Source organism: Bos grunniens, chromosome 15 (genome assembly GCF_055505025.1).
Source record: "Bos grunniens cultivar Pamir isolate PY7600 chromosome 15, Bosgru_T2T1.0, whole genome shotgun sequence".
NCBI classification, from domain to species: Eukaryota; Metazoa; Chordata; class Mammalia; order Artiodactyla; family Bovidae; genus Bos; species Bos grunniens.
The window spans coordinates 8779424-8793387 of record NC_141179.1 but is presented as its reverse complement, the minus strand read 5'-3'; the positions used below and the strand labels follow the sequence as shown (position 1 = coordinate 8793387).

The following is a 13964-nucleotide window of genomic DNA, read 5'->3' as shown; positions in this document are numbered from 1 at the left end:
AATTCCTTTCCTCTCAAGGACTATCAGAATGGCGTATGTCTTTGATTAAACTTCATGCAAATGCTGACAAAGGCCATATCAAATAAATTAGTTTGAATTGCAATTTTTTTCCTTCAAATGGGTTGCTTAAATGATACTTGGTTTTTACTTTTTTTTCTGTATCATTTCATGCTGTCTTTCAGTATTTTTTTCACCTTTCAGTATAAAGGCATTTTGAATACCCTTTAAAATAAGAAATGATGCTTTGCCTTACCATATAGCATGTATTTACATCTTTGTGTACTTTTAAAGATTTGAAGTCAAGACTGTAAAGAATTGTATTTTAGTGACTCTAAATAACTGGGAAGATCTCTTCATTTTGCTGGATATCCAGCTCTGGTCAACGGGAAGGTGCTATTTCTGAGAAATGGGTTCTTGAACTTGGCGGGGGGACTGGCTCTTTGAGGGGCTAGTCTCAGGGCCCTAGGAGCAGGTATGGTTGCTGTCTATTGAGGAAGCTGAGTGCATAGGGCTGACTTATGCTGAGTCTCTAAATAAACTGCTGACAAGAAAAGAATCTTTGTGTAGCCAGTTGCCCAGTGCAGTTAGCAGTTATATGAATGCATTCTTCTATTTGGTGAATATTGTATTTTATCAGATCTTTGTTCAGAAGTTGCTTTCTCAGACAGCCCTTCACTTACCATCTTATAGCTGAGTAACTTTCTCTCATCATCCACTTTCCTACCCCTCCCATATAGCACTTAATCACCAGCTGACACATTATGCGTTTCTCTTTCTGCTAGAAGGTAAGTTCATGAGGGCAGGGGTTTTTATCTTTTGTTTACTGCTGGATTTCAGTACCTAAACAGTGCCCAGTAAATGTTTAATGAACGATGATTGATGATTGAATTGATGTCACTAGTTAGAAGCAGATGGAGTCAATAATCTCACTCTTGCAGATTTGTTCAGTTCAGTCACTCAGTCATGTCCAACTCTGTGACCCCATGGACTGCAGTACACCAGGCTTCCCTGACCATCACCAACTCCTGGAGCTTGCCCAAACTCATGTCCATCCAGTTGGTGATGCCATCCAAGCATCTCATCCTCTCTCATCCTTTTCTCCTCCCGCCTTCAATCTTTCCCAGCATCAGGGTTTTTTTTCCAGTGAGTCAGGTCTTCCCAACAGGTGGCCAAAGTATTGGAGTTTTAGCTTTAGCATCAGTCCTTCCAATGAATATTCAGGACTGATTTCCTTTAGGATGGACTAGTTGGATCTCCTTGCAGTCCAAGGGACTCTCAAGAGTCTTCTCCAACACCACAGTTCAAAAGCATCAATTCTTTGGTGCTCAGCTTTCTTTATAGTCCAGCTCTCACATCCATACATGACTACTGGAAAAACCATAGGTTTGACTAGACAAACCTTTGTCAGCAAAGTAATGTCTCTGCTTTTTAACATGCCGTCTAAGTTTGTCATAGCTTTTCTTCCAAGGAGCAAGCGTCTCTTAATTTCATGGCTTCAGTCACCATCTGCAGTGATTTTGGAACCCAAGAAACAAGTTTGTCACTGTTTTCATTGTTACCCATCTATTTGCCATGAAGTGATGGGACCAGATGCCATTATCTTCATTTTTTGACTGTTGAGCTTTAAGTCAGCTTTTTCACTCTCCTCTTTCATCAAGAGGCTCTTTAGTTCTCTGTTTTCTGACATAAGAGTGGTGTCATCTGCATATCTAAAGTTATTGATAATTTCTCCTGGCAATCTTGATTCCAGCTTGTGCTTCATCCAGCCCAGCATTTCGCATGATGTACTCGGCATGTAAGTTAAGTAAGCAGGGTGATAATCTACACCCTTGATATGCTCTTTTCCCTATGTGGAACCAGTCTCTTGTTCCATGGCCAATTCTGTGCTTCTTGACCTGCATACAGATTTCTCAAGAAGCACGTCAGGTGGTCTGGTATTCCCTTTAAGAATAAATTCTTAAATTTATTATTCTTAAATTTAAATTCTCTTTAAGAATTTTCCAGTTTGTTGTGATCCACCCAGTCAAAGGCTTTAGCATAGTCAGTGAAGCAGAAGTAGATGTTTTTCTGGAATTCTTTTGTCTTTTATATCATCCAACGAATGTTGGCAATTTGATCGCTGGTTCCTCTGCCTTTTCTAAATCCAGCTTGAACATCTGGAAGTTCACGGATCACGTATTGCTGAAGCCTGGCTTGGAGAATTTTGAGCATTACTTTACTAGCGTGTGAGATGAGTGCAATTGTGTGGTAATTTGAGTATTCTTTGGCATTGCCTTTCTTTGGGGTTGGAATGAAAACTGACCTTTTCCAGTCCTGTGGCCACTGCTGAGTTTTCCGAATTTGCTGGCATATTGAGTGCAGCACTTTCACAGCATCATCTTTCAGGATTTGAAATAGCTCAACTGGAATTCATTACCTCCACTAGCTTTGTTCATAGTGCTGCTTCCTAAGCCCCACTTGACTTCACATTCCAAGATGTCTGGCTCTAGGTTAGTGATCACACCATCATGGTTATCTGGCTCATTAAGACCTTTTCTGTATAGTTCTTCTGTGTATTCTTGCCACCTCTTCTTAATAACTTCTGCTTCTATTATGTCTTTACCATTTCTATTCTTTACTAAGTCCATCTTTTTATGAAATGTTCCCTTGGTGTCTCTAATTTTCTTGACGGGATCTCTAGTCTTTCCCATTCTATTGTTTTCCTCTCTTTGCACTAATCACTGAGGAAGGCTTTCTTATCTCTCCTTGCTATTTTTGGAACTCTGTATTCAGATGCTTATATCTTTCCTTTTCTCCTTTGCCTTTAGCTTCTCTTCTTTTCTCAACTATTGGTAAGGCTGCCTCAGGCAACCATTTTGTCTCTTTGTGTTTCTTTTTCTTGGGGATAGTCTTGATCATTGCCTCCTGTACAGTGTCAGGAACGTCCATCCATAATTCTTCAGGCACTCTATCAGATCTAATCCCTTGAATCTATTTGTCACTTTCACTGTATAATCATAAGGGATTTGATTTAGGTCATACCAGAATAGCCTTGTAGTTTCCCCTACTTTCTTCAGTTTAGTCTGAATTTTGCAATAAGGAGTTCCTGATCTGAACCACATTCGGCTCCTGGTCTTGTTTTTGCTATCAAGTTTCTCCATCTTTGGCCACAGAGAATATAATCAATCTGGTATGCAAACTCATAAAAGTAGGTATATTGCTTCAGACCAAATTTAACCAAAACTGTGGGCTTTTATAAGTGGGAGCAGCTATAGCTTCCCAGGTGGCTCAGTGATAAAGAATCCACCTGCCATTTCAGGAGACACGGATTCCATCTCTAGATTGGGAAGATGCCCCGAAGAAGGAATTGGCAACCACTCTAGTATTCTGCCTGGGAAATCCTGTGTACAGAGGAGCCTGGTAGGTTATGGTCCATGGTTGCAAAAGAGTCAGATGTGATTTAGCAACTAAAGGACCAGCCATGTTTGGCTGTGGGAATTCCTCATATAGGTCCCTCAGTTAAAATAAACAACACCTTACATGAGAGTTTTTCTCTAAAGCAAATGCTGGGACATTCTTGGGACAAGATTGGTAGGTCCTCTGATCAGCTTAAGCGGCCAGGATCTTTGATGTGGAGCCAGTCCAAGAAGCTGTGGATTGGAGAGCTGGGCCTGTGGCATAGTGAGTGTTTTATTCATTTAAAGAAGAGGAGGAACTTCACTGGTGGTCCAGTGGCTAAGACTCCACAGTCTCAGTCCTGAGAGCCTGGTGTCCATCCCTGGTCAGAGAACTAGATCCCACGTGCCACAAATAAGACCTAAGACCCTGCACAGCCAAATAAATTTAAAAAAAATCAAAGACTGGGGGCTTTTATTCCTCTGCAGATCCCTTACCTGAAGCAACAGTGTTACCAATGGAAAAATTATCTCTTAATTCTTTTTATGCCAGGCCTAAAATCTTGAGAGAGACTTTATATGTGAATTATCTAACATTGAGATGTTGATTCACTTAGGACACTTTTAGCTCACCCCAAGATGTTTTCAGATTAACTTATTCACATATTTCACATATTTTACTCATAATAAAATAACTAATTTCATTGCAATCCAGTATAACACATACACATGTAAAGTTTGGAATTTGCCATGCACTCAGTTTATGCAAACCAAGTTTGAAAATAGCATAGCGGTTAAAAGCCCTGATTCTGTAGTTTGACTGCTGAATTCAGATTTAGGTTCAGACTTAATATATCTAAGCCTCAGTTTCCATATCTATGACATGGCATGAAAGCACTTAACTTATAGAGTTGTCTTGAGTATGTAAGATTTCTTATAAAGCTCTTGTCAAAGTGCTTAGCACATAGTAAGTGCTCAGCAAATGTTAGCTTAAATATAGTCACTTGTCGAAGATCTTTTGTGTCTACAGCACTGTAGAGTTAAGAAAGGAAACAGACTTGTAAAACCACATTCTAAGCACATACTTTGGTTATGAATGGTTTGATGAGTGAGATGCCATAGACAGATTAAGAGCAGAAATCATTAAGTGATCAAGCTCTCCTTGTATTTTTAAGATGAACTTTACTTTTATAACTTAGATGTACACAGTGGTTTCTAGAAAACTCCTTAAGTAGTAAAGAAACCGTTCCAGCAAAAGCCAAGGTTTCAGGATTGTTCTTTCTTTAAATGATCTTTGTTATTAAATCAAAAGGTTTAATGCAACATGGACTGCTTTAGCTATTTAATTTTTAACCTTTGTTGAGACTAAGAGGAGGGTGGAATAGGAAAGCCCAGGGCTGAATTTATGGTTTTGAAGGAGCAGGCCTGAATACATTTGAAGGTCCTAAAAGATGTGGATACAGTTTCCATTGCCTCTGTCTCTGCCTCCCTCACTGTTCTTGGTGCCTTCCCTCACCTTTTCTCTTCTCTAGTTCTCTCACATACACTTTATCAAGAAAGCGTTAGAACGTATCAAATTGCGTTAATTTTTTTGTACTGTCATATAAATGTAACAACTACTGTGTAAATAGTAGATGTATTATGCACTGCAACTTTTGCTCAACAGGATAATGCTTGCATGGTAAAGAAACTGCAAGATGATACCTTAACCCTCAGTATTTAAAATCATCACTAAGGCCAGTTTCATAAACATGATACTGTGGAGTATAGTGGAGCCTGTGGATTTATCTTAAGTATCTGGCATTTGTTCTCAAGTAAGTTCTAATTTTAAAAACATAGCAGTAAATATTATATCCCATTCAGTTTTAACCATGGTTGAAGAATCCTATAAAATTTTTTATTATACTATAAACAAAAAAGCTTAAATTTCAGAAAAGTATTTATTAAATAGTACATAGCTTATTCATAGAAGATCAAGGATTTCCTCATAATGAAGACTCAAAATTGTCTGCTGAAATGGGTTTCATTGATTCAACAAATTCTTTTTTTATATGCTGCCAAAAGTAGATCAATGGATAAAATGTACTTTCATTTTAATTATCTCTTCCTCTATCCCTGTCTCTCCTAGTAATGTGTGTTAGAAGAAATGTTCAGAAAGTGCTTAGCCCTAAATTCTTCAAAAAAAAAAACCTGCTGATGTGTGTGTGCTCATTCGTGTCCAGCTCAGATCCTATGAACTGTAGCCCGCCAGGCTCCTCTGTCTGTGGGATTTCCCAGGCGAGAATACTAGTATGGGTTGCCATTTTCTACTCCAGGGTATCTTGTACATCCAGGGGTCAGACATGAGTCTCCTGAGTCTCCTTCATTTGCAGGAGGACTCTTTACCATTGCACCAGCTGGGTTGGGAAGATCCCAGTGAACAATTGTGTTTCCTAGAGACTTGCTGCTCAAACAGTGGTTCATGAACCAGCAGCATCCTCATCAACCCAGCAGCTTTTGTTTAATGTCCTGAATTCATCAGGGCCTGTGCTAGACCTACAGATCAGGATCTGTGTTTGGCAATGGATACAAATGCTCAGAAAATTTTGAGAAGTGCTTAGACTATATATAGAGAGAACATACTGAACAGTTCTCATGCAAATGTGCAGTACAAAAGGGTAGTTTGATTTTACATGATTTGATGGATTTGTGAAACCTGAATATCTTATGAATTTGCTTTTTCTCACAGACAGGTATTTCTGCCATAGTAAGACGTTGTAGTTTTGAAAATACATATGTCTTATCCTATTGAGATACACAGTACACACCTCCACACACACACATACCTCGGCAAGTATCAGGACTTACTGGGAATAAATAGGGTTAAGGGCACATAATTAAAATGGTCTGCAACTTTAACTAGAGCATCAAGAAAAACAAACAGTTCTGATAAAAATACCAGCAGAATTAAACTGGCATTTGTACCCACCACCAGTAGATCCCATGCAGCCTAAACTCTGGCTCTTTTGCTTTCTTCAGAAAATCTGCTCCATAACGTTGAGTTCCTTAATTTTTGTTCTTAATATAAACATGCAGAGTCTGGATGTACAGCTTTACCAAATAACTTAATGCTGTGGAAGTGTAGATACTGAATCAACCAAATCCCCCACTTCTTACACCAAAAGAAAGTTCTTCTGCAGGATTTCTGGCTTTTCTCTTTAAGTCTTTCTGTATGGGTAAAAAAACTTTAGTTGTGAAAAGGCCTATCCCTGATATCTTTAAAATGTCAATGTGTTGAGGGAAAAAAAAATCACATTTGAACCAATCTGAGTTTCATGTCATGCCTTATCTGTTAATCGTGAATGGCTTAATTCGCATTACAGAAAGACATTATAGCAGAATAGACTGAAGTTTTCCATTTTCTAATTTTTGGAGATGTCCAGTGTGCTATGCAAACAAAAACTTGAATGTGTTCAGTTCCTCAGTGTAAAGAGGTAGTTGGCTCACAGTAATGGAAGAGAAGGAAGTGGAATACAAATACACATTAAAGACAGTGTGAAAGAGCTTAAAAAAAACAGCAAAAAAACCCACCGGATATGAAATTTTCTTCCCAACCCTTTGGGCTCCTCACTGTGAGGTGAAGAGTTAGGCCTGCCAAAACAAGCTCTAATTTCCCATCTTGCTTTGATTTTCTCTTGTAAATACATTTTTGTTTTAATGATTCCTTTCAATTTTATGTGTTTGGGGTTTAATGCTAAGCCAAAGCCAGTGCTAGATCAAATGAATTCCTGCCCCTTCTCCTAGTTTGGTTTCTCTCAGGGAGTGAAATCTCCCATTTTTGTTCCTGGCCTCGTAAGAGGCTTGCTAAACTCTGGAAGAGGAAATGCTGAAAATGACTCTAATGCAAAGTCACTTGTCATCATCTTCTGTGTCGTTGCTTATTCAGGAAGAAATCTGTATGGAAGCCGGTCTTTTGGGGGCTCTTACCAGTTAGAAATAAGAAGAACTTAGGACAGAAATGGATGAAGAGAGGTCTGTGATAGGACAGTATCTCACTGATGCCATTTAAATGCTGTTTCATATGCTACTGAGTCTTTGATTACGTAGGTAATTTGGAAAGGCCATTCATACAGTGCTCAGAAATCAGAAAGGAAAGGAAAACGGTAGAAAGCGAAAGTTAGTTTTCAGAGTTGGGACATGTTTTTCTTTAAAGTCATGGCCAACTACCTCTCCCGGGACTCTTCTAGAATGTGATGGGAGAGGACATATTGTATTAAATCCAAGGTTTGATTTTTTTTTTTTTGAAAGCTGAGGCCTCAGTGGATTTGAGTAAGGAATAGGGTTAGAGAACTTTCGACTTGTGGAGCTTTGTGAATGTTTTTCATTCTTCTCCATTTTCCACAGTCACCTCTGTGGACCCACACCGAGGGCTTCCCGATTATCACTTGAGGATGGCTCTGGTGAGAGGGAAAACTTGGTGGAAATCCCCTGAGCTGCCTTCCTGGAATAAACCTGGGTTGAGAAATCATGGATCTCTGGGCACATAAACTGTGGAGTTGCTATCAAATGTGACAGCCTGGGATTGGGCTGTAGAGACAGAGTCACACCCAAGAAGAGATCTTTGAGTGTATTATTTCTAACAACTCTTTTTTTTTTTCCTCTCTGTTAAAAGACACTTACTCCTTGGAAGGGAAGTTATGTATGACCAACCTAGACAGCATATTAAAAAGCAGAGACATTACTTTGCCAACAAAGGTCTATCTAGTCAAGGCTGTGGCTTTTCCAGTAGACATGTATGGATGTGAGAGTTGGACTGTCAAGAAAGCTGAGCACTGAAGAATTGATGCTTTTGAACTGTGGTGTTGGAGAAGCCTCTTGAGAGTCCCTTGGACTGCAAGGAGATCCAACCAGTCCATCCTAAAGGAGATCAGTCCTGGGTGTTCATTGGAAGGACTGATGTTGAAGCTGAAACTTCAATACTTTGGTCACCTCATGTGAAGAGTTGACTCACTGGAAAAGACTCTGATGCTGGGAGGGATTGAGGGCAGGAGGAGAAGGGGACGACAGAGGATGAGATGACTGGATGGCATCACTGACTCGATGGATGTGAGTTTGAGTGAACTCCGGGAGTTGGTGATGGACAGGGAGGCCTGGTGTGCTGTGATTCATGGGGTCACAAAGAGTCGGACACGACTGAGCGACTGAACTGACTGACTGACAGAATGACTGAATCGGTTTGGTCAAGAGTCAGTGGCTTGGGACAAGAAGGAAAAAGAAACAGGTAACTATTCTATATTAAAAGGGATTTAAGAAGTTTAAGAGATGTAAATGAATGCAATGAGTAGATTTTGCTAGGATCCTTATTTGTAAGCAAGTAAGAAAACAAATCTTAGAGGTAATTGGAGAAATTTAAATGTGGACTAGCTTTTGATGATATTAAAAAAATCATTAATTTTATTACAAATGATAATAGCCTTATGGTCACTCTGTCTCCCCATCCACATGGCACAAGTGAGACAAGTCCTTTAACCTCTCCCAGGGTCAGTTTCTGCATCTGTGAAATGAAGATGATTATCGTGGAGGCTTTTGTAGTGTTGATGTGAGTATAGAATGAGGGTCCCAGCACAGTCTGGCCCGGGATTCTTACATTTTGTTGCTGTTAGTGCTTTCATTATTATTGTCACTAAGTGAATTTCAAGTATCATTTTAATTCTAACGTGAGCTTGTTCTTTAAAACGTTTGTACACTTCCCTATTGGTGAACATGTTTGTGTCCTCACCTTCAATACCTTGACAGTTATCATAGATGGTCTGTTGCACAAGTCTTAGACATCTTGGCGCATCTTGGCTTTGTTCACTGTACTCTCATCACTAAGTTTTATCAGGGCCAGTGACTTGCTTTGAATAGATGCTTAATATTTTGTTGAATGAATAAACTCTACTTTCTGTAAAACTTACAGAAGACAAGTTAATCTTTATTGAAATGCTTATTATTGGTACTGAATGATTCTGGACTTACACTGACCAACCTGCTGGGTGAGGATATAAAAGGGGCTTCCTGGATGGCTCAGCAGGTAAAGAATCCACTTGGAATGCAGGAGATGCAGGAGACTCGGGTTTGATCCCTGGTCAGGAAGATCCCTGGAGGAGGGCATGGCAACCCACTCCAGGATTCTTGCTGGGAAAATCCCATGGACAGAGGAGCCTGGAGGGCTGCAGTCCATGGGGTCACAGAGTCAGACATGACTCGAGCAGCTGAGCACGCACACATGCATACTCTAGCTCTGTAGTGGACACTGGTGTCTGGACCCTCACATTAGTGTTTCATTCATTCACTTTTTGCCCAATCAGGACCCTTCTTCTTCTTCCTCAGAAAGTGCTCCTGTGGCCATTCTAATTAGATTATAAACTAATTCTAATTAGGTTATAAACTCTTTATAACGTGAGGAAGAAATCATATTAGACTCCTTTCTATAGTTTCTTGCACAGAGTAGGCAGATGCTAGATGTCAGAGAAGACTGTATATTTTGTACTGGAATTGTTCTTGGATATCTTCATGGGGAGTCAGGAGAATATGTGCTATAAGAAGTGATTTTAAGTGCTTAGAGAAACTGTTTAGTTGTAGAGATATTGTTGTGGTCTGTAATTGACAGCTGTCAAATATTGATTTGGTTGTAATTGTAACCCTTCAGAGGCAATTATTTTCCTATGTTTTCTCTCGTCACCTTGAATATTAATAATTGGGGGTGAGTGGGAAAGAGAGTTCTTTAATGTAGGCTGGCATTCATGTGTAGAAAGACTAAAAGCCACTGGAATAACAAGGATATATTAGATGCTTATAATTCAGATGTGCTGTATGTTCAGAACCTCACAGCACTGTGAGGGAAATCCTGATGTCTGAATCTAACAGCTAAGTGCTGGCTTTGTTTCAAGTTTCAAATATTAGCCATGTAAAGGATCTGACATTAGCTTAAAGATATAAAACAAGCGTAGTTCAATAATTGTAATGAATTTTCTTTTCTTCTCACTTTGCAGTTTGATCAGAACATTGCATGTGAGCATCTTACCTTTTTAGTATGTAAAGGAAAAGGTTTGATTTTCATGCATGAGTGTAATATCTGTGAAGCTGGTAAACAATATATTCTTCTACATAAAATGATAAAGTATGTTATACACTTGCTGCTGCTACTACTACCAAAGAGTGAAATGCTATGTTACAAGTAAAGCAAACATGTGGAGATCTGTATTTTTACATTTCAAGTTTGGATATTTGTTTTCTTTTTAAGAAGAAGCAGAGGGGGAGATAAAACTATGCCTGTGGCGTTCCATGCCGAGGTCGGTTCTTCATATTTTGTCTGTTTAGTTTAATAACACTCAAGCATAACAGCAATCAGGAGCACACTCTCCTTGGTAAATCCATAGCTATAAAGAAAGCATGTACTTCAGAATTTAAGAAAAAAGTTGCTTGTTGCGCCCAGACCTAGTTTGACATATTTTTGAAAAGTGCTTATAATTCTCCAGATTTCCAGGATTAAAACCAGGAAACACAAAATAGAAATATATAGATTTGGCTGCAGCTCCCCTACACCTTAGGTTGAATTGTCTTAGACCCTTCTTTTTAAAAAAACAGGTAGCTAGTCTTAGTTGAATAATCTGAGATTTGTTAACTGGCTATTCTTTGTGAATTTTTGCAAGGTCCAGTGTTCTTGCCTAGAGAATCCCAGGGACGGGGGAGCCTGGTGGGCTGCCGTCTATGGGGTCGCACAGAGTCGGACACGACTGAAGCGACTTAGCAGTAGCAGCAGCAGTAAAAAGTGAGGCACTGTTGACCCTTGGTAAATAAAATGCTCTTGAATTTTACATCAACTTCAGGATGTATTCACCTCCTTTTTAAACTATCTTGACTTAACATGAAGAATTCTAGGTTTGAAACTCTGAAGTCCTGAGAAATATTTTTTTCTATAACTCCTAAAAATAATTCCAAATTACATTTTTTTCTTCAGAAATGTGAAATAGATATATCATGATTGTTTTCTTCCTGATTGAGTTTCATTTGTGTGATTGACACTAATAAAAATATTCTAACTTATTTCAGTTCATTAAAGAGGTAAGGATATTTTGCACAATGAAGCATGATATAGAAGACTTTTAAACTTTCTGGAGTTTTAAAATAAAAATTTTTAAAGTGTACGTAATTTATAATCTGTGTGTACGTATGCATTGATTCTCCCTGCCCCCCTTCATCTAATAAGCCCCTCTTTTCCTGTTCCATCTTGTAAACATGAGTTGCTTATGGCTTGCATACTGAAAATGCTGCCAGGAAGTAGGGTGAGCAAAGCTTCTTTTCCCATGACCCTCGCTCTAATGTTGTTCCAAGGGTTCCGTACTTAGAAATGCCTTGATAACCACATTCATTCCTGACATACCCCACCCCCAGCACACTCAAAGCTGCTGAGTGCCATCTGACCCAGAGTCCAGCTGCAGCTTCTTACAGCACTAGTGGGGAAGGCTTTTACCTAGAGTAGTGAATATCTGTGAAGGCATTTTGTGTGTGATATATTGCATGTATATAGAAAATTAAAACAAAAAAAAAATCTGTTGCTTGGTGTGATCCTGGAAGCTACAGGTTGACTAGTGTCTGTTTTTTTCTCTCTAATTTTGGACTCACTGAAGCTAGTATGTATGTGTGTGCCTGTACATCCTTTTTGTATTATTTCTGGAAATTTTGCTGCTGACAGTGAAATCTAGTTGCTAAAACATAACTTTAGATTCCCTTGTTCTGTGTCATTTATCATGAACATAAGAGTTTTCTAAATGACCAGGTTATGCTGGTCACAATCCATTCCACCCTCCACCTCAGTTCTCATGTGATGCACTACATTTCTTCTTTTGTAATAACGGGGAGAGAAACATGTTTGTTTGAAAAACTGAGTATCTCTAAACTTCCACTAACGCTCTGAAGTAAGCAATAGCATTGTTTTATTATATATAGAAAATTGAGACTGCAAAGGAAAGCTTAAGTATTTTGCCCAAGGTAGCAAAAAGCTAGTCAGTCGTGGAACTAGGTCCGGTCCTGTAGGAACTCGGTCCTGTAGTCCAGTGTCAGACTTTGCTGCCTCAGGAGAGAGTCCTCCAGCCCTGATCCTGACCCTGAGGCTAACCCTAACCCTAACGCTAATCCAGTTTTGGGAATTGATTGTTTAAGAGACGTACACATAAAGGGAATACTCGTGATGATACTTGATTTCACCTGTCCTAAGGAGACAGGAGGTGTCAGGGTTCTGTATAAGTTATTCCTGGAGCAAGGATGTGAGCCCCGGGTTCACCTCACTGGGCTTGGGTGGAAAAGCAGCAGGTTTATTTGATGGACTACAGGCCACTTGGGTATTCCCTGGGGTCTCCATGGGGAAAGAATCCTCCTGCCAAGGAAGGAGAATCGGGTTCAGTCCGTGGGTTTGAATGGCCGCCCACTCCAGTATGCTTGCCTGGGAAATCCCACGGACAGAGGAGCCTTCCGGGCCGCAGTGCATGGTGGGGGTTGCGGAAGAGACGGCCGTAACTGAGCAGCAACAACGCCAGGCCGCTGTGTGGAGTACAGGTTGTAAGAGAAGAAAGAGGGAGCCTTACTCTTGGACTTAGTGAGATGTGACGCTTCCTCAGAAGCTGCTGCAGGGTATGAGGGTTGAGCATGTGTGAGGAGAGCAGTGTGGGACCCCGGAAGTTCCGCAGTGGAGCGCTTCCTGTTCCAGCCTCTCAGCTGTGTCACTGACCTCCTACCACCCCTGGCCGCTCTGTGCGGCCCTGGCTGCAACTGAGGAACACGGAAGGTTGAGCTTCCTTGTTCTGTCTCGGTTACTGTGAGTCTGGATGATGGCCACCCTGGTTAACTGCTCTGCGTCTGAATGAAAGGGTTAGAGGACACTTGTCCCTGAAATGCTGCCTGGAAAGCAGGTTTCTCTTGTAGAAGACTTTTTCCTCTGTGGTGTTCCACGGTGAGAGTAGAGACAAATTTTGGTAAAAACGACTTAGTGTGAGAAATACTTCTCTTAAGCTGAAAATGTGATTATTTTCCTTAACCAAGTTGAGAGCATGAATTACGTTGTATTTGTGCTAGTGACGGGTCATGTGTAGTTCTGGCGTGTCCGGGCTTGGGAAGGAAATTCAGCAGGTGGTCTGCTTTAATCTGAGACTTTTTGTTTTTTTGAGGAGGATTAAGAAAAAAATAAACTTTAGAGAAAATCTTAGTGATCTTCTCAGTAAACAGAAAGTGAAGGGCAGCTATTCTAAACAAATGGTAGCTAGTCTCCCCCCCGCCCCCCGCCCCCCCCACTCCCCTGTCCTCCCCCACCCCCCACTCCTCCGTCCTCCCACACCGCCCTTTTCCCCCCCAAGCAAGCTCATGCTCATGAGTCAAACGGTCTCTTTGTGCTTCTGTCTCACCGTGAGTCAAATTCTATCATCACACGGATCCTAGAAATGAAACTACTGTTTATTCTTTACCAGTCTATTTACTCTGGATGAGAGAGGATCTTATCTTTTGTATAACATAATAGGTAGGCCTTTGTGTTTCTCATGTTAACCAATTATCATTATTGAACCAGAACCAGTGTCT

General features: G+C 40.2%; 1 protein-coding gene across 5 annotated transcripts in view; it reads left to right on the top strand.

The window, feature by feature from the left end:
* ARHGAP42 (Rho GTPase activating protein 42) overlaps window positions 1–13964 on the top strand; it is a 348391-nt gene that overhangs the window by 52503 nt on the left and 281924 nt on the right. The window contains exon 1 of one of the 5 annotated variants that reach the window (XM_086338909.1): window positions 12891–13344. The exons of 3 other annotated variants lie outside the window; for them this stretch is intronic. The gene's annotated coding sequence lies outside the window, so the exon portion shown is untranslated. Of the gene's footprint in view, window positions 1–12890; window positions 13345–13964 lie in introns of those variants that run through there. One more of the 5 variants, XM_086338913.1, reaches the window with a different exon arrangement.